We start from the raw sequence: 27,966 nt of genomic DNA, 5'->3' as shown, positions 1-27,966 counted from the left end.
GTTTATTAGGTAGTCAACTGTTCATACTTTGCAGGCCTCATGATCTGTAAAATTTTATTAAATGCACTATCCATGCCATAAAAATAATATGCTGAAAATGTGGAAAGAATTATGCATTATATATTTATAAGCTTTAGTATTCCAGGATCAAGCAATTAAAAGGTATGTCTAAATATTTGTATGAGTGGCATATATATGCACAAGAAATATTTTCATACATTCAAACATGAAAAAATAACATACTATAAATATGTATAAATAATGTTATAATAGCATTTATATGAAAATATATTCATGTTTGCAAATAAAAAGAGCTACTGTGGCTGATCTGCATATTTTCTCAGTAATCTAATTTTGCCTCAAAAATAAACAAAAATTGGCAAAAAAACAAATCATGTTTATGGGATACTAGAAAAGAATTTAGACGTTGGTATCTAGTTTCTGTGATTCATATAAACTTGTGTAAGTAATTTAAATTCTCTAATCTCATCTACATTCTTTGTAAAATTCAAATGTTAATAATAGTGACACTTAAATAGAGCTTACTGTATGTTAGACATGCTTTAAATAAATCAATTCCTTTGATCCTCTCAGCAAACCTATGAGATACTGTATGATTGCTTCCTCCTTAAAAATGAGGAAACTGAGGCACAGAGAGATTCAGTAATTCAGTTACCATATGGTTATTAAACAATAGAGTCAGAATTTGAACCCAGGGTAAAGGTGGCTCAGACGATAAGTAATTTGTCTGAAGTGCGGGAGATCTGGTTTCAATCCTTGGGTCAGGAAGATCCCCTGGAGTAGAAATGGTTACCCACTGCAGTATTATTGCCTGGAGAATTCCATGGACCCAGAAGCCTGGTGGGCTATAGTCCGTGGGGTCACAAAGAATTTGACAAAACTGAGGAACTAATAAGCAGGCGCTGTGTCCACTGACCTATAATTCTTGAAAGTAATATTTATCTCATAATTAATGGGTTTGTTGTTTTGTTCTAAATGATTAAATGCTATAAAAGAGATAAACTTCCTCACGTAGTATATGATATGTAAAAAATTGTCATGACATGTTATTTTTACTGATGTTTACCAAAATCTATGGGGATTCAGTTCAGTTCAGTTCATTTCAGTCGCTCAGTTGTGTCCAACTGTTTGTGATCCCATGAATTGCAGCACAACAGGCCTCCCTGTCCATTACCAACTCCTGGAGTCCACCAAAACCCATGTCCACTGAGTTGGTGATGCCATCCCACCAACTCATCCTCTGTCAACCACTTCTCCTCCTGCCCTAAATCTTTCCCAGCATCAAGGTCTTTTCCAGTGAGTCAACTCTTCGCATGAGGTGACCAAAGTATTGGAGTTTCAACTTCAACATCAGTCCTTCCAATGAAAACCCAAAACTGATCTCCTTATAATGGACTTGTTGGATCTCCTTGCAGTCCAAGGAACTCTCAAGAGTCTTCTCCAACACCACAGTTCAAAAGCATCAATTCTTCTGCACTCAGCCTTCTTCACAGTCCAACTCTCACATCCATACATGACCACAGGAAAAACCATAGCCTTGACTAGACAGACCTTAGTAGGCAAAGTAATGTCTCTGCTTTTGAATATGCTATCTAGGTTGGTCATAACTTTTCTTCCAAAGAGTAAGCGTCTTTTAATTTCATGGTTGCAGTCACCATCTGCAGTGATTTGAGAGTCCCCCAAAATAAAGTCTGACACTTTTCCCACTATTTCCCCATCTATTTCCCATGAAGTGATGGGACCAGATGCCAGCAACTTCATTTTCTGATGTTTAGCTTTAAGCCAACTTTTTCACTCTCCTCTTTTACTTTCATGAAGAGGATTTTTAGTTCCTCTTCACTTTCTGCCATAAGAGTGGTGTCATCTGCATATCTGAGGTTATTGATGATAGTCCTCCTGGCAATCTTGATTCCAGCTTGTGCTTCTTCCAGCCCAGCGTTTCTCATGATGTACTCTGCATAGAAATTAAATAAACGGTGACAATATACAACCTTGATGTACTCCTTTTCCTGTTTGGAACCAGTCTGCTGTTCCATGTCCAGTTCTAACTGTTGCTTCCTGACCTGCATATAGGTTTTCCAAAAGGCAGGTCAGGTGGTCTGGTATTCCTATCTCTTTCAGAATTTTCCACAGTTTATTGTCGTCCACACAGTCAAAGGCTTTGACATAGTCAATAAAGCAGAAGTAGATGTTTTTTATGGAACTCTCTTGCTTTCTCAATGATCCAACAGATGTTGGCAATTTGATCTCTGGTTTTTCTGCCTTTTCTAAAACCAGCATGAACATCTGAAAGTTCATGGTTCACATATTGCTAAAGCCAGGCTTGGAGAATTTTGAGCATTATTTTACTAGCATGTGAGATGAGTGCAATTGTGTGGTAGTTTGAGAATTCTTGGCATTACCTTTCTTTGGGATTGGAATGAAAACTGACCTTTTCCAGTCCTGTGGCCACTCCTGAGTCTTCCAAATTTGCTGGCAGATTGAGTGCAACACTTTCACAGCATCATCTTTTAGGATTTGAAATAGCTCCACTGGAGTTCCGTCACCTCCACTAGCTTTGTTCATAGTGATGCTTTCTAAGGCCCACTTGACTTCACATTCCAAGATGTCTGGCTCTAGGTGAGTGATCACACCATCCTGATTATCTGAGTTGTGAAGATCTTTTTGTAGAGTTCTTCTGTGTATTCTTGCCACCTCTTCTTAATGTCTTCTGCTTCTGTCAGGTCCATACCATTTCTGTCCTTTATCGAGCCCATCTTTGCCTGAAATGTTCCCTTGACATCTCTAATTTTCTTGAAGAGATCTCTACTCTTTCCCATTCTGTTATTTTCCTCTATTTCTTTGCATTGATCACTGAGAAAGACTTTCTTATCTCCTTGTTATTATTTGGAACTCTGCATTCAGATGCTTATATCTCCTCGGAGAAGGCAATGGACCCATTCTCTTCTTTCCACAGCTGTTTGTAAGGCCTCCCCAGACAGCCATTTTGCTTTTTTTGCATTCCTTTTCCATGGGGATGGTCTTGATCCCTGTCTCCTGTACAATGTCACGAACCTCAGTTCATCAGGCACTCTATCTATCAGATCTAGGCCCTTAAATCTATTTCTCACTTCTACTGTATAATCGGATCTCCAGGAATTTGATTTAGGTTGTACCTGAATGGTCTAGTGGTTTTCCCTACTTTCTTCAATTTCAGTCTGAATTTGGTAATAAGGAGTTCATGATCTGAACCACAGTCTCATATGGTCTTGTTTTTGCTGACTGTATAGTGCTTTTCCATCTTTGGCTGCAAAGATATAATCAATCTGATTTTGGTGTTGACCATCTGGTGACGTCCATGTGTAGAGTCTTCTCTTGTGTTGTTGGAAGAGGGTGTTTGCTATGACCAGTGTGTTCTCCTGGCAAAACTCTGTTAGCCTTTGCCCTGCTTCATTCTGTATTCCAAGGCCAAATTTGCCTGTTTGTAACCCTCCACATGTTTCTTGACTTCCTACTTTTGCATCCCAGTCCCCTATAATGAAAAGGACATCTTTTGGGGGTGTTAGTTCTAAAAGGTCTTGTAGGTCTTCATAGAACTGTTTAGCTTCTTCATCATTACTGGTTTGGGCATAGACTTGGATTATTGTGATATTGAATCATTTTAGTTCGCTGATTCCTAGAATGTCAATGTTCACTCTTGCCATCTCCTGTTTGAGTACTTCCAGTTTGCCTTGATTCATGGACCTAACATTCCTGGTTCCTATGCAATATTGCTCTTTACAGCATCAGACCTTGCTTCTATCACCAGTCACATCCACAACTGGGTATTGTTTTTGCTCTGTATGGGGTCGCACAGAGTCAGATATGACTGAAACGACTTAGCAGCGGCTGAGCAGCCTTTGGCCTGCTTCATTCTGTACTCCAAGGCCAAATTTGCCTGTTACACCAGGTGTTTCTTGACTTCCAACTTTTGCATTCCTGCCCCTGTAATGAAAAAGATATCTTTTTGGGGTGTTAGTTCTAGAAGATCTTGTAGGTCTTCATAGAATTGTTAAACGTCAGCTTCTTCAGCATTACTCGTCAGAGTGTAGACTTAAATTACCGTGATATTGCATGGTTTGCCTTCGAATTGAACAGAGATCATTCTGTTGTTTTTGAGATTGCATCCAAGTACTGGATTTCAGACTCTTTTGTTGATTATGATGGCTACTCCATTTCTTCTAAGGGATTCCTACCCACAGTAGTAGATATAAGGGTCATCTGAGTTAAATTCACCCATTCCAGTCCATTGTAGTTCGCTAATTCCTAGAATGTCGATGTTCACTCTTGTCATCTCCTGTTTGAGCACTTCCAAGTTGCCTTGATTCATGGACCTAACATTCCAGGTTCCTATGCAATATTGCTCTTTACAGTATCAAACCTTCCTTCTATCACCAGTCCCATCCACAACTGTGGGGGTTAAAGGCATGGATTTATACTATGAGATTGAACAGTTGAGCCCATTTCCCAGAATTTCTTGAAAGTCAAGGGTTCTGCAACACAAAGGTCAGGGATATATGTGAGTTAAGGACTGATCCATTTATCTTCAGACTTCAAAAATCTACTGTTTCTCCTTTTGGAAGAAAAAGCAAAGAATCAGGAAAAGAATTCCAATGTGGTGACAGCCAGGACTAAAAGAACTATACAGTTTAAGGCAAGAAATGTTGGATATATATTTTGTGTAGGGCATTAAGGGTAAATCAATTTTTCACATACACAAAGGTATTGTCAAACTCAGTATCTATTACTAAGCAGTTTGGTTGCAAAGTTGAATTTCTATAGTTTTGTATCAGATATTTATAGTTACTCATATTATTTGGCTGATGTACATACTGAAAAATAATTGACAAATCCAACCAGTCCATTCTAAAGGAGATCAGCCCTAGGATTTCTTTGGAGGGAATGATGCTTAAGCTGAAACTCCAGTACTTTGGCCACCTCATGCGAAGAGTTGACTCATTAGAAAAAACTCTGATGCTGGGAGGGACTGGGGGCAGGACAAGAAGGGGACGGCAGAGAATGAGATGGCTGGATGGCATCACTGACTCGATGGATGTTAGTCTGAGTGAACTCCGGGAGTTGGTGATGAACAGGGAGGCCTGGCGTGCTGCGATTCATGGGGTCACAAAGAGTTGGACCTGACTGAGCTACTGAACTGAACTGAACTGAATTGCATATATTGACATTTAAAGTAGACTGTGTCATGATTTTATATGCATACATATGTGGAATTGTTAGCTTATGGTGAACAATGTTGGATTCGTGATCTCCGAAGAAGAAAATTTAGCTTTGGGACAAGGGATCAGGCTTGATCACTCAAGAGCTTTTGTGTAGGAGAGTTTTAATAAAGTAAGAAAAGGAACATAGAAAGCTTCTGACCTAAACATCTTAAGGGGGACAGAGAATGCACCCATTGCTAGTGTTAGCAAGGGAGTTGAGTTATATACTTTTTAAATTAATTATTACAGTAAATCAAAATAATGTCTCAAGTTTGTGAAAATTTTACCAGACCCACTCCCACAATTTACATTTTAGGATAACAGGAGTAGAACTTAACGATACCAGACCCACGCCCGTATACACATTCTGAGATATCAGGATGAGTCAGAAGGTTTTCAGGAAGGAGAAACTGTCCTCAATCAGGATACTTTGTTGTTATATAACCCCTAGTACAGAGTTTAAACTGAGCTGTATAATCAGCAGTTTGAGGTTTAAAGAAAAAAACGTTTTATTTGACTAAGACTAAGGAATGTAGAGGAAAAAGAAAAAAATTGTCCTTTCATCATCCTTGAGAATTCCAGACCCCTATCTCCTCCTTGAGAGCCCCAGAGCCCTTTCTCTTCCTCAGGGATCCCGGACTTCTTATCAACCTACCTAGGAATTGACCCTCTCAGAATGATTATCAATATGCAAATCATTAAGACATCCATTAACTGAAGTAAATAACTTTTGTTTGTGTTGTGTGTGTGTATGTGTGTGTGTGGTGAGAATAAGTTTTACTCTAAGTGACTTTGTATTTTTAATTAATTATTTTGTTTTAATTTTTAATTTAAATGTAGTTGATGTACATATTATGTTAGTTTCAGGTATACTACAAAAAGATGTAACATTGCATTTATCATGAAATTGATCATAGTTATAATTCTAGTAGCCATCTTTTCCAATACATAGCTATTGCAGTATTATTGACTATATTTCTTTTGCTCTATATTATACCTTTGCGACTTATTTATTATATAACTGGAGGTTTGTAACACTTAATCCCTCTACACCTATTTCACTCACTTCCCTAACCTCTTTCTTTCTGGCAACTGTTTGACCCTCTTCTACATCTATGTCTGTTTTCATTTTATTTGGTTAGTTTATTTTATTTTTAGATTTCACATGGCAGTGAGATCCTGCGGTATTTGTCTTTCTCTGACTTATTTCACAAAGCATAAGCGCCTCCAGATCCAGACATGTCTCAAATGGCAATATTCCATTTTTCATGGTTGAATAATATATTGTATGTCTACATACCACATTCTCTTCATTCATTCTTTTATCAAGGAGCACTTATGTTGCTTTTATATTCTGCTATTGTAAATAATGTCACAATGAATGTGGAGTCCATATAGCTAGTGTTTATTTTTTGGTGTTTTTGTTTTCTTCAGCAAAATTCTCAGAGGTGAAATTGCTGGATTACATGGCATTAACTGGTTTTAATGTTTTGAGAAACACTCATATTGAATTCCATAGTGGCTGCACCAATTTACAATCCCACAAACAGTGCACCTAGGTTCCCTTTTTTAAACATCCTTGTCAATACTTGTCTTTTGTTGTTCCTTGCTAAGTTGTGTCCAACTCTTTGTGACCCAATGGACTGCAGCACATCAGGTTCCTCTGTCCTCCACTTTCTCCTGGAGTTTGCTCAGATTTATCTCCATTGAGTTGGTGATGAATGATGTCTTTTAGATGATAACTATTCTGAGAGATATGAGATGGTAACACTTTCGTTGTTTTTATATGCATTTCTCTAAGGATTACTATCGTTTGAACATCTTCATGTGTCTGTTGGCCACCTGTTTGTTTTCCTTGAAAAATATCTATTCAGATCCTCTGGCCATTTTGTTTCATTAACATATAGTTAATTTAAGATATTATTTACAATATTATGTTAGTTTCAGAAGTACAGCCTAGTGACTCATTATTTTTTGTAGATTATACTCCATTGTAGAAGTATAATTATTTGCCATTAGTGGATTATACTCCATTATACAGCATAATGGGTATATTAATAATTTCCTATGCTCTACAGTATATCCTTGTTGCCTGTCTACTTTATACATAGAAGTTTGTATCTGTTTATCTCATACTCCTAGTTAGTTGTTCCTCCCTTCCCTCTCCTGGTAACCACATTTCTTTTCTATATCTGTGTAGAAACATACTCATTTGTATTATTTTTAGATTCCACATATAATTTATGTCTTTCAGTGTTTATCTTTCTCTGACTTATTTCACTAAGCATAATATTCTCTAGATCAATCCATGTTGCAAATGGCAGTGTTTCATTCATTTTTTGATTAGATAGCATTCCATTGTTTGTATATGTGTGTATGTGTATATATATATTTATATATTACATGTATATTATTTTTATGTTTTTATCTATATTTATCTATATTAAAATAGATATATTTCAAAGAAGACAAATAGGTGGCCAACAGATACATGACATTAGTGATCATTAGAGAAATGCATATCAAAACAATGAAAGTGTTACCAACTCATTTATATATATATATATATATATATATACCATTTCTTTTTTAATGCAGTCATCTGTTGCTGGGCACTTGAGTTAGTTTCATGTCTTGACTATTATAGATTATGCTGGGAAGCATGTATTGTTTTGAATTAGTGTTTTTGTTTTTTCTAAATATATACTCAGAAATGGGATTGCTGGATCCACTTATGGTAGTTCTATTTGAAGAACTTCCATACTGTTTTCTGTAGTGGCTGCACATATTTACATTTTCTTCAGCAGTGTAAAGGCCTTCCTTTTCTCCACATCCTCACCAACATTTGTTATTTTCCTGTTAGCCATCTGTATATTTTCTTTGGAGAAATGTCCATTCATGTGTTCTGCCACTTTCTGATTGAGTTGTTTGATTTTGCTTTGATACCGAGTTGTAAGAACTATTTATATAGTTTGAATATTACCCCTTGTCAGTTGTATCATTTGCAAATATTTTCTTCCATTCTGGAGTTTGTCTCTTCATTGGTCAGTGGTTTCCTTTGTTGTACAAAAGCTTTTAAGTTTAATTAGGTCCCCTTTGTTTATTTTGGTTTTGTTCCTTCTGCCTTAGGAGATATATCCAACAAATAAAGCCTTGATCTGCATCAAAGAGTGTTCACCTTGTTCTCTTCTAGGACTTACATTCAGGTCTTTAAATCATTTTTCATTTATTTTTATGTACAGTGTGAGGCAGTGTTCTGATCTTACTGTTTAACACGTGGCTGTCAAGTTTTCCTAGCATCACTTAAGAGGCTCTTTTTTTCCATTATATATTTTTGCCTCCTTTGTCATAGTTTAATTTACTATAGGCCCATTGGTTTATTTCTGGCCTTGTTCATTTTCTAATCAGATTGTGTGATTTTTTAATATTGAGTTGTATGAGTTCTTTATATATTTTGGATATTAACCTCTTGTCAGATATATAAATGTCTTGTCTCATTCAGTAGGTTGTGTTCTTCCCTTTTGTTGGTAGTTTCTTTTGCTGTGCAAAAACTTTTTAGATGATGTAGTACCATTTGCTTATTTATTTATTTATTGCTTTTGTCTCCTTTGCCTAAGGGGACATATTAAAAAAGATATCAATAAAGACTGTTGTTAAAGAACTTACTGCCTATTTTGTTTTGTCAGATTTCCTTTGGTTTTACATTTAAGTCTTCAATTCATTTTGAATTTATTTTTGTATATGGTGTGAAAAAGTAGTCTGGTTTGATTCTTTTGCATGAAGCTCTCCACTATTCCCAAAATCACTTGTTGAATAGACTGTCTTTTCTCCACTGTATATTCTTTCCTCCTTTGTTGTAGATTGGTTGACCATAGGCATGGAGGTTCATTCCTGAGTTATTGATTCTGTTGCATTGATCTGTGTGTCTGTTTTTGTGCTAGTACCATGCTGTTTTGATTACTGTAACTTTGTAGTATAGTCTAGGAGCATGATACCTCCAAATTAGTTCTTTTTTATAAAGATTGCTTTGGCAACTTGGGATCTTTTACTGTCCCATATTAATTTTAGGATTATTTCCTCTTTAACTATGAAAAGTGTTATGGATATTTTGCTAAAGATTGTGTTAAATCTGTAGATTGCTTTGGTAAAAGGCCTTCTCTAATAATAGTCTTTATTATTTCTTTCTTTCTACTAACTTTGGGTTTAATTTCATCCTCACTAGACACCATGAGATCCGGAAGAGTCTTAGTGAGTAAGAAACACATTTCAAGTGTTGTCAATTTTGTGAAGGGAAAAACTTATATCATTATCTTAAGTATTTCATCATATTCCATTCTGTTATTGATGTTAGTTGCTCAAAGTAAATGTATAAACCATATGCACACAGACAGCTCCAGATATAGTATGCCTCATTTTTTTCCCCCCATGAGGCTACTTTTGTTCATTTCCAGTAACCCTCATTCTGCTCCTTATTGTGACAAATCCCTTAGTTTGGTGTCCCAATCAAGACCCCGTTGCCTGAATGTATCATTCCTTTAGTAAATACTTATTGACTGCCTACAGGACAAATCAGAAATACTATGTGATAATCATTCTCAGGAGCTTATAGTATACGGAGGGGAAAAAGATAGTAGAAGAGAGTAAATTATTTATAAAAAATTGGAAGATGAGAAGAGCACTCTATTCAGGATGAACTGGGATTGGAGCTATCAGGAAAGGCTTCTTAGAGGATTACCAATTTAAATCCTAATGTAAGAATGAGGACTAGATAAATGATATGGGAAAGACCTGGGATAATAATTTGATTTAAATTAATAAGATTTTTATTTTTTTCTTGAGTGTCCAAATATTCTGTTAAACAACTTACTATGATAGCTTCCCACTGTAATGAAAGCGGAATTTTATGCCTTACTTCCATATTTCTCTTTCACCAAAATTCATTGATAAAATATAGGATAAAAAGAAACAAATGAGTGAGAAAAAATCAAAGAGTGATTAGGTAAAACAAAAGATATCCCACTAAGTCAGTGGTTTTAAAGAAGAGGGGAAGTTTTTGCCACCTGTGGGACTTTTGGCAGTGTCCCAGGGTACAGTGTTTGACTGTCACATCTTGGGGGTGAATGCTAGTGGTATCTAGTCGGAAGAAGACAGAGATACTGCTAAACATATTACATTGCATGGGACAGCACCCACAACAAAATAAATGATTATCTAATCCTTAATGTCAACAACGTAGAGGATGCTCTAGAGCACTGAATATTCTTGTGTCTAGGTTAAAACACCCTGTAGTGTTTATTTATTTATTTATTTATTTGAGTTTCTAATTATAGCCTTGTAAAGCGATCTCTTTTGGCTAGAAACATACTAATACTGCAATACAGACAGATTTAAGCAAGGACTTCTATGACATGTTACTACCTTATTAACTTCACCTTTTCCCCCAAGTCACCAAGATTTGTCAGCTCAGAAATTAATCCTCATATTCAGTCTAAGGTTGGAACTCAACATTCAAAAAAAACGAAGGCCAAGACATCTGGTCCCATCACTTCATGGCAAACAGATAGGGAAACAATGAAAACAGTGAAAGACTTTATTTTCTTGGGCTCCAAAATCACTGCAGATGGTGACTGCAGCTATGAAATTAAAAGACACTTCCTCCTTGGAAGAAAAACTAGGACTAGCCTAGAGAACAAAGGTCCATCTAGTAAAAGCTATGTTTTTTCCAGTAGTCATTTATGGATATGACAGTTGGACCATAAAGAAGGCTGAACATAAGAGCTGATGCTTTTGAACTGTGGTGTTGGAGAAGATTCTTGAGAGTCCCCTGGATTGCAAGGAGATCAAACCAGTCAGTCCTAAGGGAAATCAAACCAGAATATTCATTAGAAGGACTGATGCTGAAGCTGAAACTCCAATACTTTGGCCACGTGTTGCAAAAAGCCGACTCATTAGAAAAAGATTCTGATGCTGGGAAAAACTGAAAGCAGGAGAAGGGGTTGACAGAGGATGAGATGGTTGGATGACATCACTGACTCAATGGACATGAGTTTGAACAAACTCCAAGAGTTGGTGAAGAATTGGGGTGCCTAGCATGCTGCGGTTCATGGGCTCACAAAGAGCTGGACATGACGGAGCGACGGAACATCAACAACATATGTTTGGATATGGACCTTCTATGCTAAAAGCATGTGTGCTCTCTCTTTCCCTCTCATCCTGTCTCTCTCTTTCCTTCTGTCTTTGCCTCTCTCTCTCTGTCTCACACACACACACCCATTGGTGGAAAGTTGCAAAATATAAATATGAATTTAAAATGACATTGAAGGAAGATAATTTTATTGTTTAGTCACTAAGTCGTGTCCAACTCTTTGTGATCCCATGGGTGGTAGCCTTCCAGATTCCTTTGTCCATGGGATTTCTCGGGCAAGAATACTGAAGTGGATTGCCATTTTCTTCTCCAGGGGGTCTTCCTGACCCAGGAGTTGAACTCAGGACTCCTGAATTGGCAGGTGCATTATTTACCACTGAGTCTCCAGGAAAACCCCAGGAAGGGACAAAAGAAACATAAATTCACATAATATGATATCTTGGGTTAGGTCCTGGAATAGAAAAAAGTAATATTAGTTTAAAAACTTTTTGAACTACAGAAAAAGTCTGGAGTTCTGTTAATAGTAATATACCAATGATACTTTCTTACTTTTGATAAATGAATTATGGTTATACAAAACATTAGCATTAAAAGGAACTAAGATGTACTTGGAGACTTTCTGTATGATTTCTACATCTCTTCTATGAATATAAAATTATTCTAAAATAAAAATTGTAATCTAATAAATGATATTGAAGAGAATAAAATAAATAAATGGTTAAGAGATTTTCATTTTAAAAGCAATTTTTAAAATTATGTTTTTCAGTTAGCAGTATTAAAACAGTTTGTTGCAGTCTAGTAACTGAAATAGTTTGCAGTTATGTTTTCCACCTTTGTTTAATTGGAATCATAAGCTGTTTGTTTTAATTTCATGCAAAAATAAATATGTGACTGAGACATTATAAGTGAGGGGTCCAGAATTAGCTTATGGATTTTTTGGCTATTATGGGTCAATATATTTTAAATAAATTTATCAACATTGGATAAATGAAGATTTTGCATAAATTTCCCTTGAAAAATTGGGAGAACTTGCAGTCTTGGATCTAGTTCAGATGTGTCTAAACATTTTTCAGTAGAAGTCTCCTCCTTTAATCTGGGAATGTTTGCAGATGGCCACATACTCCCTTCTTTTTATACCCCACTCCCAACCTAATTACCAGGTGATCAATTGTACACCTTTCAGCATTTGATATCTAATTTTCATATTCCACATTCATCTTTCACTCCTCAAAATTGAATAAATATTGACCTTTTGTATTTTAACTAATTTAAATTTTTGAAAGATTTGATTAAGATAATTTACCTGTCAACATATAAGTCTGTGGAAACTCTTTCCTGGAGTTTCCCTTATGAAATGTTAACCTGTTTCTGGGCCTCGGATTTTTTAAGTTTCATCCAACTTCTTTCAGTAGAGCAAGCAAATGATAGATTAATTTTCCATTTCTATCCAATGTCTGTATAATTTAGGACTGATTTATTATTTCTCCTTTCTCATGGTAGGTTTGTGCCAAGACTTTTGTATTATATATATTATATAATAATTTTTATATCTAATTTTTAGCACTTTCACTTGGATTAATATAATAGAGCCATTGTACCTACTAGTTCCCTTGGAATAGGAATGAGTTGTGTAAACACAGTGAATGATTTTGAAAATTGAGCTTCTATAGAATCATATTTTGCTTCTTGAAATAATTATTAGTATTTTTAAATAATTTTTTGTATAGAGAAATATAATTTCTTGTATATCATTATTTTTTGTGTCCTAGGATTCACTGACTCAATTCCAAGAAGTAGTCTCCCAGTCCTTTTTTTTTTTTTCTCTTTTTCCTTTTCTCTCTTTTTCCTTTATAAAAATCTTGGATACCACTTTAGAGGAATAATGTACTTGTTGAGGAGTAAAAGGCTTCTAATGAAGCCCCATTATTTTTGGAATTGGATGATTGTTATGGAGTTTTCATAAAGCCAAGGATTTGTCAAGCCTATTGGTATAAATAAAAAGATTGAGGAACAGAAGATAGTAAAGCTAAAAAAGACTGCTTTGAACTACTTTAAAAATTTCCTAGCAGTAACATTAAGGGCTAAAATATAGCCACAGTTAACACCTAACATGGAGAAGGCAATGGCACCCTACTCCACTACTCTTACCTGGAAAATCCCATGGATGGAGGAGCCTGGTAGGCTGCAGTCCATGGGGTCGCTGAGTCGGACACAACTGAGCAACTTCCCTTTCACTTTTCACTTTCATGCACTGGAGAAGGAAATGACAACCCACTCCAGTGTTCTTGCCTGGAGAATCCCAGGGAGAGGGGAGCCTGGCTGGTTTCTGTCTATGGGGTCGCAAAGAGTCACACACGACTGAAGCGACTTAGCAGCAGCAGCAACATCTAACAATTCATGAAAACATATTTATAGGATTCAAAGAAAATATTAACACTTGGTTTGGTTTTAGGATATATTTGAAAGAAAAAAATATTTAATTAAAAGTATTTTATATAACCTAAATTTTGCTTCATATGCTTTGTCCTTCTTTGTCATGTCAAAAAATACTGTCTTGTATTAAGTCTTTTGAAGAAGAGTGCTTCATGATCTGACTCTTACTATAGCACGTCTCTCAAATATATACTTTCAGGCAACCTGTACTTTTCGTTTGTAGCATTTTAAAATATTATTTAATTAATCTTAAAATGAGATGCTTCATGTTGTCTCTATAAAGTAGAAGGTATTTAGGGAGGCAAGGCCTGGTTTACAACTATATGATCACTAATTCTCATACTGTTGAGTGGACTCATATATCTATAATAAATAACATTAATTGAATGAATAACTGAGTAAATAATTAAGTAAATAAATATATTTGGCCCCTATGTTAAAACTAAATAGAACTATATACCAGTACAATAGCAAAGTATCAGTTCCGTTCAGTTCAGTCGCTCAGTTGTGTCCGACTCTTTGCGACCCCATGAATCGCAGCATGCCAGGCCTCCCTGTCCATCACCAACTCCCAGAGTTCACTCAGACTCACGTCCATCGAGTCAGTGATACCATCCAACCATCTCATCCTCTGTCGTCCCCTTCTCCTCCTTCCCCCAATCCCTCCCAGCATCAGAGTCTTTTCCAATGAGTCAGCTCTTCGCATGAGGTAGCCAAAGTACTGGAGTTTCAGCTTCAGCATCATTCCCTCCAAAGAAATCTCAGGGCTGATCTCCTTCAGAATGGACTGGTTGGATTTCCTTGCAGTCCAAGGGACTCTCAAGAGTCTTCTCCAACACCACAGTTCAAAAGCATAAGTATATGGTTGGTAATTAAACGGAGACATTATTTTGCCAACAAAGGTCCATCTAGTTAAAGCTATGTTTTTCCCAATAGTTATGTATGGATGTGAGAGTTGGACTATAAAAAAAGCTGAGTGCTGAAGAATTGATGCTTTTGAACTGTGGTGTTGCAGAAGACTCTTGAGAGTCCCTTGGACAGCAAGGAGGTCCAACCAGTCCATCCTAAAGGAAATCAGTCCTGGGTATTCATCGGAAGGATTGATGCTGAAGCTGAAACTCCAATATTTATTAGGCCATGTGATGGAAAGAACTGACTTGTCTGAAAAGACCCTGATGCTGGGAAAGTTTGAAGGCGGGAGGAGAAAGGAACAACAGAGGATGAGATGGTTGGATGGCATCACTGACACAATGGACATGAGTTTGAGTAAAGTCCGGGAGTTGGTGATGTACAGGGAAACCTGGCGTGCTGCAGTTCATGGGGTCTCAAAGAGTCAGACACGACTGAGCGACCGAACTGAATTGATCTGATGGCGGAAAAGTATATGACTTGACTTTTCATTCTTGTGTCTGGGCAACTTGTTTTACTTAAATCCATTCTGCATTTGGCATTTGAATTGATCAACTTAAAAATATAGACACAGTTAAGTAAAATGTTCTTCTACATCACCAAATATCCTCTTAATTTTGACCAAAAATGAATGATCCAACAACTGCAATACGCTGTCATCTATGGCCCTCCTTGAATAGGCATGTACTTCTTTGTCTCTATCTAAAGAATCCAGCTACAAACAATCTTAGATGTTCTGTGATTTGCATAGTTTTCTTTTACACAACATGTTATTTAGTGTCCCCTTTCCCCTCTGCCTGGAAGCCCTTCCTGAATTTTTGATCTAAGTTCATGTGTCTTAACCTTTCAAGATTGAGCTCTGACATTATCTCAAGGATACATTCTGTAAACTCCCAGGTTGCAAAAATGTCCACTTTATGGTCCCAAAATACTTGCTTACCTTTATTTATCACTCATAATACATAGTTAAAATAACCAGTTTGTATCTAACTTCTTAAGACTTCAAATACAATAAAGAAAGGATCTGATCTTATCTTATTCATTTTTGCGTGGAAACATTCTAAGTCAATGTTTGGTATTGAATAAATATCCTTTTTAAATGAATTATAATAAATCATCATGGTGAATGGTGAAGTCGCTCAGTTGTGTCCGACTCTTTGCAACCCCGTGGACTGTAGCCTACCAGGCTCCTCCGTCCATGGGATTCTCCAGGCAAGAATACTGGAGTGGGTTGCCATTTCCTTCTCCAGGGGATCTTCCCGACCCAGGGATCAAACCCAGGTCTCCTGCATTGGAGGCAGACGCTTCAACCTCTGAGCCACCAGGGAAGCCCATAAATCATCATAGACTATTCATTTGACCTTTCACTAGGTTGAAGGATTGTCCAGAATTACAAGTGATATCCAATTTCCCTACTTCTTTGATGAACTGACTCTTTTTCTTGCATTTTAATTGAAACATTTAAGTTATAAACATTGGCCTTTTTATTTCTTATACTTAGGTATATTTTACTTTTGTTTAGCTATTCATCAATTAAGTTTCTTAAATGTTTTCTAAGCATTTACTATGTGTTATATACTAAGCCAACTTCATTTCACTCAGTGATAAAAGATGTAATTGCTGACATAGAGGAACATAATTAGTTTAGGTAAACCAAAAAAAAAAAAGTATAAATCCTCTAGTACAAATAAGGATGTGGAAGAATGAATTTTAGTAGGATGAGCTAAAAAATAATAGTTCAGAAAAAAATAGCATGTGAAAGCTATAGAAGTAACTTAGAGAATGGTGCATTTTAAAATTACAAATCATCAACTGAAGTTTCCTGCCTTTTTAAATGTACAGCAGATAGTCTAATTTCTTTTTTAAAAGGAGGTCTAAACATTTCTCTTGGCCAGATATACAGATGGCCAAGAGGCACATGAAAAGATGCTCAGTGTTGCTAATTATAAGAGAAATGCAAATCAAAACTATGAGACATGACCTCACACCAGTCAGAATGGCTATCATCAAAATGTCTACAAACAGTAAATGCTGGAGAGGGTGTAGAGAAAAGGGAACTGTCCTACACTGTTGGTGGGAATGTAAATTGTTACAGTCATTAAGGAGAATAGAATGGAAGTTCCTTAAAAAACTAAAAATAGAGTTACCATATGGCCTAGAAATCCCAATCCTGGGCATATATCTGGAGAAAAGTATGGTTCAAAAGGATACATGTACCCAAATGTTTATCACAGCACTGTTTACAGTTGCCAAGACATGGAAGCAATCTATATGTCCGTCAACAGATGAAAGGATAAAAAAGATGTGGTTCATATGCACGATAGAATATTACTCAGCCATTAAAAAGAATGAAATAATGCCATTTGCAGCAACATGGGTGGACCTGGAGATTATCATACTGAGTAAAACAGGGAAAGACAAATATCATTTATTGCTTATATACTGAATCTAAAAAAAGTACAAATGAATTCATTTATGAAACAGAAACAGACTAAAATTCTTAGAGAATGAATTTATTGTTACCAGGGGAAGAATGGGAGAGGGATATATTGGAAATATTGGGATTGACATACACAGTACTATATTTACAATAGATAGCCAACAAGAACCTACTATATAACACAGGGAACTCTGCTTAATATTTTATAATAACTTAAGTGAGAAAAGAATTTGAAAAATAATAGATACTTGTAATGTATAACTGAATCACTTTGCTGTATACTTGAAACTAATACAGCATTGTTAATCAATGATACTCCAATGTAAAATAGAAATTTTAAAAAATAAAGGAAGTCTAAATTTTGGCCACCTCATGCGAAGAGTTGACTCATTGTAAAAGACCCTGATGCTGGGAGGGATTGGGGGCAGGAGGAGAAGGGGATGACAGAGGATGAGATGGCTGGATGGCATCACCGACTCGATGCACATGAGTTTGAGTGAACTCCGTGAGATTTTGATGGACAGGGAGGCCTGGCTTGCTGCAGTTCATGCGGTCGCAAAGAGTCGGACACGACTGAACGACTGAACTGAACTGATTTCTTGACAGTAACTGGATACTTACTGTCAAATGGTTAATTCTGTCTTAAAGTTTCTGATTTTCTGAATTACTTACATTCTATATAAATTCAAATAGACATTGTCCCTAATTTTATCTAAACAAGCAAATAACAGGTTTTGAATATACAGGTGATAGATAACTTGGTGATAACTTGCTCAATTAATCTTCTGGATAATTTGAAATGGAGGGCTGTCTACATGAAAAGTAGGCAAACAGCTTGAAATTGAGTATTACATACTCTTACCTGTTAAATTCTTTGTCCTACCAGTTGCTCAAGGGTTTTTTTTTTTTTTTAACTCTGACTTCTTCACCACATACCATCTTCCTACTCGCATCGTATTCTTATTCCTTTCTTTCCTTCCAACTTCCCATTTCTCTTCCACCCTCTTCTCCCACTGGATGGCCTTAAGAATGCTATGGTTTCTATGTATATTGTACATGATAATTTATCTCATTCTATCCTACCACCTAATCTGTCCCTCTTATTGATAAACTTAGTTTATGTTGGATTTTCTTTTATTTTTATCATAAAGCATAATAAAACATTAATTCACATAAACCACATATCAAAATCACTGACTTGATGCCATGTGTGCTCTCATCCTAATACCAATGGGATGCTGCAAACCTCAAGGAGAGGCCATATCATATGTAAATATGACCTTCATGACTAGATTAAATTACTAACATCCAAGAACTAGGAAAGAAAAAAAAAAACTTTTATGTCTTGAAAATTTGTGTGCTTGATTCTCCTTTTTAATAGAAATTGTATTTGCTGAGTTTTAATCAGATTTATCTGATCCTGTGCAGTCTGCCTCTTGCTAATTTTAATTCTGTCCCTTTCATAGCCTCTCCTCTTTTCTTCAGTTCCCTGCGTGGGTTCAATTCAGTATTATTCCATATTTATATGCTTCCTTTTAGTGAAGACATGGATTAGACCTTCATTCTTCTACAGATGACTCTCAGATCTATTTGACGATTAGTCCTAATTGTTACTCTACTTCTGATGTTTTATCAGCATCTCATGAAGACATGGAGACTAGGATGTCCAATTAAATGTTACTGAGCTGAACTACTTATTCAGGAATAAGCACTACTTATTCAATTCCAGGCACTGGTTTAAATAGGTTTTATCATTCACTTTCAGATGCATGTGTGTATGTATGAGTGTGTGTGTGTTTCATGACTAACAGTCAACAATATGAGAATTTTAATTGATTCAGAGAACTGTTTCTATACTCATTTATTTGAAGTTCAATACAGATCTTAGTTTATTCTGTATTTTTCAGGTAATGAAATTGTATACTATATTAAATAGTTACTAAACAAATAAAACAAGAACAAAATGAGATTCGGAAATATTGAAAGTATTGTAACCATATTTCAAGGCATTGCTTAAATCTACATTTTTGGGTTTAGATTGTTATAGAGGAAATGCTAATGTAGGATTTCACTTCATAATAAAAATAACTTCTGTGAAGCTTTCCAAACTATTAGGAGTTCCCTTCCCATGAAGAAAGAATGTAAAAGAAAAATAAAGTATAGTTGAACATTGTCCTTCAAGAACTATGCCAAATATAATGCAGAGAGACTAAAATTCTGGTACTTAACTCATATATCTGTACATTATTTAAAGCTGTTTATTATTTGTCTGAAAACTTCACAGTTCCTATTTATGTCTGTTAAGAGAACAGACACTAGTTCTGGTGGAATTCTCATTTGTCCTATTTTCCTTTGTCAACTTTGATAATAAATTTCTACCAAGCTTTATTCATTTTTTATAGCAAATCTTTTCTGATCTCAGTTAAAAATTAATTCTTTAATTTTTTTTCTTTTTCAGAGCATTTTATTTGCTAGTTTATGAAGTCCTCAATTTTAATTTTTAATTTATGAAATATTTTTCATACCTTTCAAAGTATTTATTTTCTGTTTGAACTCTTATATCTTTTGTACTTCCTATAACTTCCAACTTAAATTTCTAAATTTCTTGACCCATTTGATTTTTCTCAAAGTCATTTTTTATCACTTCAGTTTAGTTCAGTCACTCAGTCGTGTCTGACTGTTTGCGACCTGATAAACCACAGCATGCCGGGCCTCCCTGTCCATCACCAACTCCCAGAGCGCACCCCAACCCATGTACATTGAGTAGGTGATGCCATCCAACCATCTTATCCTCTGTCGTCCCCTTCTCCTCCTGCCCTCTATCTGTCCCAGCATCAGGGTCTTTTCCAATGAGTCAGCTCTTCGCATCAGTTGACCAAAGTATTGGAGTTTCAGCTTCAACATCAGTCCTTCCAATGAACACCAGGACTGATCTCTTTTAGGATAGACTGGTTGGATCTCCTTGCAGTCCAAGGGACTCTCAAGAGTCTTCTCCAATACTACAGTTCAAAAGCATCAATTCTTCTGTGCTCAGCTTTCTTTATAGTCCAACTCTCACATCCATACATGACCACTGGAAAAACCATAGCCTTGACTAGACGGACCTTTGTTAGCAAAGTAATGTCTCTACTTTTTAATATGCTGTCTAGGTTGGTCATAACTTTCCTTCTAAGGAGTCAGTTCAGTTCAGTCACTCAGTCGTGTCCTACTGTTTGCAACCCCATGAATCGCAGCATGCCAGGCCTCCCTGTCTATCGCCAACTCCCGGAGTTCACTCAGACTCACGTCCATTGAGTCAGTGATGCCATCCAGCCATCTCATCCTCTGTCGTCCCTTTCTCCTCCTGCCCCCAACCCCTCCCAGCATCAGAGTCTAAGGAGTAAGCGTCTTTTAATTTCATGGCCACAGTCACCATCTGCAGTGATTTTCAAGCCCAAAAAAAGAAAGTCTGACACTTTCCACAGTTCCCCCATCTATTTGCCAGGAAGTGATGGGACCAGATGCCATGATCTTCGTTTTCTGAATGTTGAGCTTTAAGCCAACTTTTCACTCTCCTCTTTCACTTTCTTCAAGAGGCTCTTTAGTTCTTCACTTTCTGCCATTAAGGTGGTGTCATCTGCATATCTGAGGTTATTGATATTTCTCCCAGCAATCTTGATTCCAGCTTGTGTTTCTTCCAGCCCAGTGTTTCTCATGATGTACTGTGCATATAAGTTAAATAAGCAGGGTGACAATGTACAGCGTTGAGGTACTTCTTTTCCTATTTGGAAGCAGTCTGTTGTTCCACGTCTAGTTCTAACTGTTGCTTCCTGACCTGCATACAGGTTTCTCAAGAGGCAGGTCAGGTGGTCTGGTATTCCCATCTCTTTCAGAATTTTCCACAGTTTATTGTGATCCACACAGTCAAAGGCTTTGGCATAGTCAATAAAGCAGAAATAGATATTTTTGTGGAATTTCTTGCTTTTTTAATGATCCAGCAGATGTTGGCAATTTTATCAGTAGGTTGTTTTATATTTAAAACATATATATCTGCCAACATGAGTTGATTGTTTTTTCCTTAGATTATCCCTGAAGCATTTCCATTCAACTATCTCTAATAGTAATGATCACATATTAATTTTAAAAAATAATGTCTCAAAAAGTGTTACATAGAAACAAGTACCTTGTTATATACAAGTTCACTGTCAATTTTCTTATGTTGCTTTTTATAGGTTTCTATAAAAGCCATTGGAGAAAAAATGCCAAATTACTAGATGGGAAGGGGCACAAAACATAGAAGTAAAACAATTATTTTTCTATTTTACTTTCTAGTAATCTTTCCTGATCTGTTATCTACTTCAATAACCCTTCCTGGTCTATTATGTCCATCAGTTCAGTTCAGTTCAGCCGCTCAGTTGTGTCTGACTCTTTGCTACCCCATGAATCGCAGCATGCCAGGCCTTCCTGTAGTATCTTGTAAATCCAATGTTATCTCCTAGTTTAGTATTTCTCTTCTCTTCTAGACTATAAACTCTATGAGGGCAGATACCTTGACTCTCTTTTTTATCTTGCCACTTTCAGTCTCTGGCATTGTATCAAGCAGAATATCCACTCACTTAATGTTTTTGGAATACATGAATTTTCAGAATAATTAACATACAGCATTCAGCTTTCACAAATTAGTTAAAAATATATCATCTAAAAAAATCCACTAAATTTGAAAGTTCTTTTTTATTTTCAGTGAACAATTTGATGATTACATTCTCTGGACAAAAGTTCTCAACTGTTCAATCATATGTGTTTTTAGATCTGGAATGTGTTTGATTAGTAAATAATAAAAATATTAATTTGCATTGTGACATTAATATATTGCATTATATGTTGTGTTATCATTTATTGCAATATATTGTATTATCATTTTATATTGTATCAGTTGCTATCAGCTTACAATATAAGCTAAATATCAGTTTATATCATGGACATAAAAAGGTTTAAGTGCTAGATTCTTACTAAAATTTCAAAAACTATAATAAGTCTGATTCTTTCAAGCACCCAAGATCAAATACTTCTTATTTATAACATATCATTTGCTTACTTCACTACCATGAAATCCAAAAGAAATTTACATTTATAAAATTATTATTCAGTGAGGTACTATCCCCACTTTCTTTTTCCTCTTCTGGGTCTTACTCAGTCCCAGGAGATAGTTTTTTTGGAAAGAAACAAATAATTCAAATCAGTATAATAAAAGCCCTACTTTATGCTTTAATTAATCTTATGATAAAAACAGAAGCTATCAACTTTGTGCAAAGCATAGATAGTAAAAAGAGAGTTCAGTTACCACTGGTAGTGTTTGGGCAAAGACAGATTCAGTTCAGTTCAGTTCAGTCACTCAGTTGTGTCCAACTCTTTGCAACCCCATGAATTGCAGCACGCCAGCCCTCCCTGTCTATCACCAACTCCCAGAGTTTACTCAAACTCATGTTCATTGAGTCGGTGATGCCATCCAGCCATCTCATACTCTGTCGTCCCCTTCTCCTACTGTCCCCAATCCCTCCCAGCATCAGGGTCTTTTCCAATGAGTTAACTCTTCGCATGAGGTGGACAAAGTATTGGAGCTTCAGCTTTAGCATCAGTCCTTCCAAAGAACACCCAGGACTGATCTCCTTTAGAATGGACTGGTTGGATCTCCTTGAGACAGATTAGAAGGAAATTATGAGTGATATTTACCATAGTTTACCTCTGTGAGATCAGGGAGTGTTCCCTTTCATGTAGGGAAGTAACCACAACATGTCTCTCCATGTTCAGTTCTCACTGAATTCTAGAAGTTGTTCATCATTAAATACCAAACACATTCAGTTTTAGTCATTTTAGGTTTTTCCCTAGCAATATTTATCATCATTCCTCACAGGGCCCCGTCAGAAACCCTAAAAAAGTAAGTTTTTTGTTGGTACATCTCACATAGTCTAAGCTGTTCTGACTTGAAACTCACAAAGTTTGGGCTGTTTGTGCTTATTCATTGTTATATGTGTTTATCATCATACCTTATTAAAACATCCAGTTTTCCAAATTACAAGTTAGAATTTCTAGAAGTGATAGAAGCTCTACAAAGTTAAAATTAATATCACCTGCTTTGTCTACCACCTCTTGTGTAGCATAAAAAATATAGTTTATTTCATGGCCAATGTCAGATTATTCTCAGAAATAATCTAACACTGTGTGTCACATCCTTGGATAATGAGCAAAGATATCACTGTAGATATTGAAAGATATAAATGGAAATACTTCTGCTAGGGTAAGATCACAATATTAACCTACAGGTGAAATAAAAGAGAAATATTACAAATACACCTGAAATCACATTGAGTTTTGGGGAACACGTGTATACCTGTGGTGGATTCATGTTGATATATGGCAAAACCAATACAATAGTGTAAAGTAATTAACCTCTAATTAAAATAAATAACTTTATATTAAAAAATACAATTTTCCATGTTTTATATGCCATCAAACCATTTTAATAACAATAAGGCTATATCACTGAGATTGGACAACAACATAACTTCCAAGCTCTACTAATCTCTTTGCATCTATTTGGAGAAGCCATTAAGAGCACAGAGATAAATGCATAATATAATTGTAAAGTCACTGTATGCCTGTCAGAGCGTGTGGGTGATATAGTTTAACTAAGTTTACAGGTGAAATAATGGGATTCAGATGGTTTGGATTTGCTCAAGTGTGAACACAAAGTAAGTAGAAGAGGCAGGGATAGTGAAGGTACACAGACTACAAAGCTACTTGGACTTCATCCTAATGATCCTGTTAAAGACACATCATACCCCTCATATCATACCCCTCATAACAAAGAATTACTACTTGCTAAAAGTCTTCCAACATACCCAAGGGACAGCCTTAGAGCAGGAGACTGTGCTCAGTTGTGTCCAACTCTTTGTGATCCCATGGACTGTAGCCTGCCAGGCTTTTCTGTCCATGGAGATTCTCCAGGCAGGAATACTGGAATGGGTTCCCATGCCCTCCTCCAGGGGATCTTCCCAACCCAGGAATTGAGCCCAGGCCTCCTGCATTGCAGGTGGATTCTTTATCATCTGAACTACCAGGAAAGCCCAGAGCAGGAGACAGTAGAACTTACTTGTTCACAGAGCTGTTAGTGAAACATTTGTGGAAGAGAATGTCTGCAAAAGGGTGGTAGCTTAAATTGCCACTATATCCAAAAGCCAGATGGGTTGGAGAGTAGTGGGGAGATACCAGTCAGAAACAAAATAAAATCTTTGTTGTTACTCTCATTATTTTAGTCACGGGTTCATTCATTCCTATATTTAATGAATATCTACTATGTGCCACATGCTGTTCTAGGCATTGGAGACACCGTGGTGAACAAAACGAGTCCTTGCTCTCATGAAGTTATCATTCTAATAAGGAAAAGAGATAGTAAAAAATTGTATATATGTGTGTGTCTGTACATGTTTGTATATGTATATACTTTTCATAAATATGGATATCTATGTATACAATTGTATATGAAGGTTAAAAATAAAAGTTTAGATAGATTATTCAGATAGAACAGACTATTAAGAACTCTTTGAGGAGAAACCTATATAAAGTGAGAAGTAGAACAAGTACTAAGGTCTTAAAGTGCAAATATCCTCAGTGTGTTGTAGGAATTGCAAGTAAGTGAGTGGAAGGAGCTTTATAAAATGTTCAAATCCTGAGAATATGTTGGAACAAGATCAACAAAGTCTCTCAATATTACAAAAAAAAAAAAAGATTCTGGAAGAGAGACTGAAAGAGATACTTCAGGGTTCATTAAACTCAGAGACAACTATAGACAGGACCCAGTTGGTATATTGCATGCAAGAATAATATTTAACCTGTGAATTGAATGTTTCTTACTCAACCAGAAAATAAAACTTTTGCTTGTCTTGCTGAAGTAGTTGAAACATTATATCTAGCACGAATTTAAATGCCTGAAGGTTACAGTTGAACCAAATCATATTTCATTGTATTTAACCTTTTTCGTAGATGTTTTTCCAAGCATAGTTAACTGTATGTGCTTGACCTGAGGGAAGAATAAGACTACAGTATATTGATAGAGAAGCTAGGGTTGATTTTTTTTTTTTTTTTGGTTTCTTTTACTATACTTATACCATTTTCTTGAAACAGCATTATCCTCTTTACAGATAATTATGTAGCTCACAATGTTTCCATATATATAAGCTCATTTCACTTCCAAAACAACTGGAAAATGATAAATTAGCTGTTATTCTCTACCTTTTTAAAAACATAGGTGACATATGAATAAAGCATATAGAATATTGTAAAAATAACTGTCAAAAACACTGAATTAAGATAATCATAGATACATAGAATATATGAAAATTACATAATTTGTATCAATTCATTTTAAATCCCTAAAATCAGGATGTTAACATTTTTGTGAAAAAAAAAAAAAGCCTTTCCATGCAGAATGCAACCTTTCTTTCCAGTTATATGGGTTCTTACATAGAACACAACGTGTCTTGGTACTTACACAGGTTTTATTTCATTTCCTTCTGAAATTTTTTATGCTTCTTTTTATGGAAGACTTTTACCTTTCTTATGTTTTTAAAAATTACATGTTCACTTTGTTGCTTGTGTGAATTTGATCTTTCAATTTGAATTGCCAACTGTTACAGTTACAAAAGACAGCTTTATATTTTCACATGCATTTCTTCTTCAAAGGAAGCTTATGTGACTAAAATATAAAGTAGTATAAATTGTAGAAACATTATTAACTTTCTTGAGCTTAAGTAGGCAAATAGCACATTTAATTAAAAAATGATTCTTTTGTTTTTTTGAATTTTGTAGTGCTTTCCAAAATTTTTCCAACTCTATTGCATTACCTAGAACTTCTGAGATAATGTTGAGTGCTGCCATAGATTGTGAGCATCCATAATTTGTTTTAACCAAAGAGGGTTATGAATTGGTATGAACTGGGTATGGGATTTGAATTGGGAGATTGGGATTGACATTTGCACACTGCTACTGCTGCTACTGCTGCTAAGTCACTTCAGTCGTGTCCAACTCTGTGCGACCCCATAGACGGCAGCCCACCAGGCTCCCCCGTCCCTGGGATTCTCCAGGCAAGAACACTAGAGTGGGTTGCCATTTCCTTCTCCAATGCATGAAAGTGAAAAGTGAAAAGGAAGTCGCTCAGTCGGGTCCGACTCTTCGCAACCCCATGGAATGCAGCCTACCAGCCTCCTCCATTTGTGGGATTTTCCAGGCAAGAGTACTGGAGTGAGGTGCCATTGCCTTCTCCATTTGCACACTACTATGTATAAAATAGATAACTAATGAGAACCTATTGTATAGCACAGGGAACTCTACTCAGTGCTCTTTGGTGACCTAAACGGGAAGGAAGTCTAAAAAGAGGGGATATATATATAGATACAACTGACTCACTTTGCTGTACAGCAGATGCTAATACAACATTGTAAAACAACTATGCTCCAATAAAGTTTAAAAAAGAACAGGCGGGGAGAGTGTGAAGGAAAACATAGACTAGTGAACATGGAAGACTTAAAAGAAGTTGCAGTATAATGATCTCAATGCAGAATCTAAAAATGACAAACTCACAGAACCAGAGAGTAGAATATTGTTGTTGTTCAGTTGCCCAGTCAGGTCTGACTCTTTGTAACCCTGTGGAATGCAGCATGCCAGGCCTCCTGTCCCTCACCATCTCCTGAAGAGCTTTCCATGGTTTGTTATGACCCGCACAGTCAAAGGCATAGTCAATGAAACAGAGGTAGATATTTTTCTGGAATTCTCTTGCTTTTTCTGAGATCCAGCAAATGTTGGCAATTTGATATCTGGTTCCTCTTCATTTTCTAAACCCAGCTTGGACATATGGAAGTTCTTGGTTGGTCTAATGCTGAAGCCTAGCATGCAAGATTTTAACCATTACCTACTAGCATGGGAAATGAATGCAATTGTCTGATGGTAGAATAGCAGTTCTTAAAAGTGAGTCTTGAGGTGCTAGGTTAAAGGGAGAAAACTTCCAGTTGATCAGATGAATAACTTCTGAAAGTATAATATACAGTATGGTGATTTGTAGTTACTGATGCTGTATCACATGCTCAAAAGTTACTAAGAGAATAGATCTTAAACATTCTCACTAAACATTCACACACACATACAAATGCTGATTATGTTAGGTAATGGAAATGTTAATTAAGTCTTCATGTTGTTCACCTTAAACTTAATGTTATATATCAATATGTCTCAATAAATCTAGGAAAAAAATTTGTGAGGCATCAGAAATTTTATAAGGCCTTGATAGTACTTTGGTAGCCTAAAATCAGCCAAAGTATTAATAATGCAGAAATTAGAAATTGAAAATTGAACAGGAGAGAAGAAAATGGAGTAGTGAGCATGGTAGACTTACAAGGAGGGAGGTAGTAAATGAAAAAAGCAAAGATTGGTAATTAATGTTGAGGGAAAAATATAATCATTTTTTATAAAATAGCATTTATATTACTTAAAATTTCAAAATCATACACAAACAAGAGAAGATTAAAAATAATCATTGAATCACCAGAAAGTTGTCAAAAATAGATTTATGCTAAAATATGAGCTAAAGGGGGGAAAAAAAAAACACTAGTAAAAAATTACATTTTTAACATACTAGGAAGACACACATTTCATGATAAAAAGATAAGACTTGGAGTGGGAAGACCTGAGCTGAAATCTTAACTATACTAGTTACTAGTTGAAGATCTTGGACATGTCAAAATAACTTTGGG

The 27,966-nt window shown here is 35.9% G+C and overlaps 1 protein-coding gene across 3 annotated transcripts in view; it reads left to right on the top strand.

Moving 5' to 3' along the window:
* Nucleotides 1-27,966, top strand: part of LOC120860724 (CUB and sushi domain-containing protein 3) — a 1,429,922-nt gene that overhangs the window by 694,403 nt on the left and 707,553 nt on the right. The gene's annotated exons all lie outside the window — the stretch shown is intronic.

Source organism: Oryx dammah, unplaced genomic scaffold (genome assembly GCF_014754425.2).
Source record: "Oryx dammah isolate SB20612 unplaced genomic scaffold, SCBI_Odam_1.1 HiC_scaffold_11164, whole genome shotgun sequence".
In the NCBI taxonomy this organism is placed as follows: Eukaryota; Metazoa; Chordata; class Mammalia; order Artiodactyla; family Bovidae; genus Oryx; species Oryx dammah.
The sequence above is the reverse complement of the archived record's forward strand: the minus strand, read 5'-3'. Positions and strand labels throughout refer to the sequence as shown.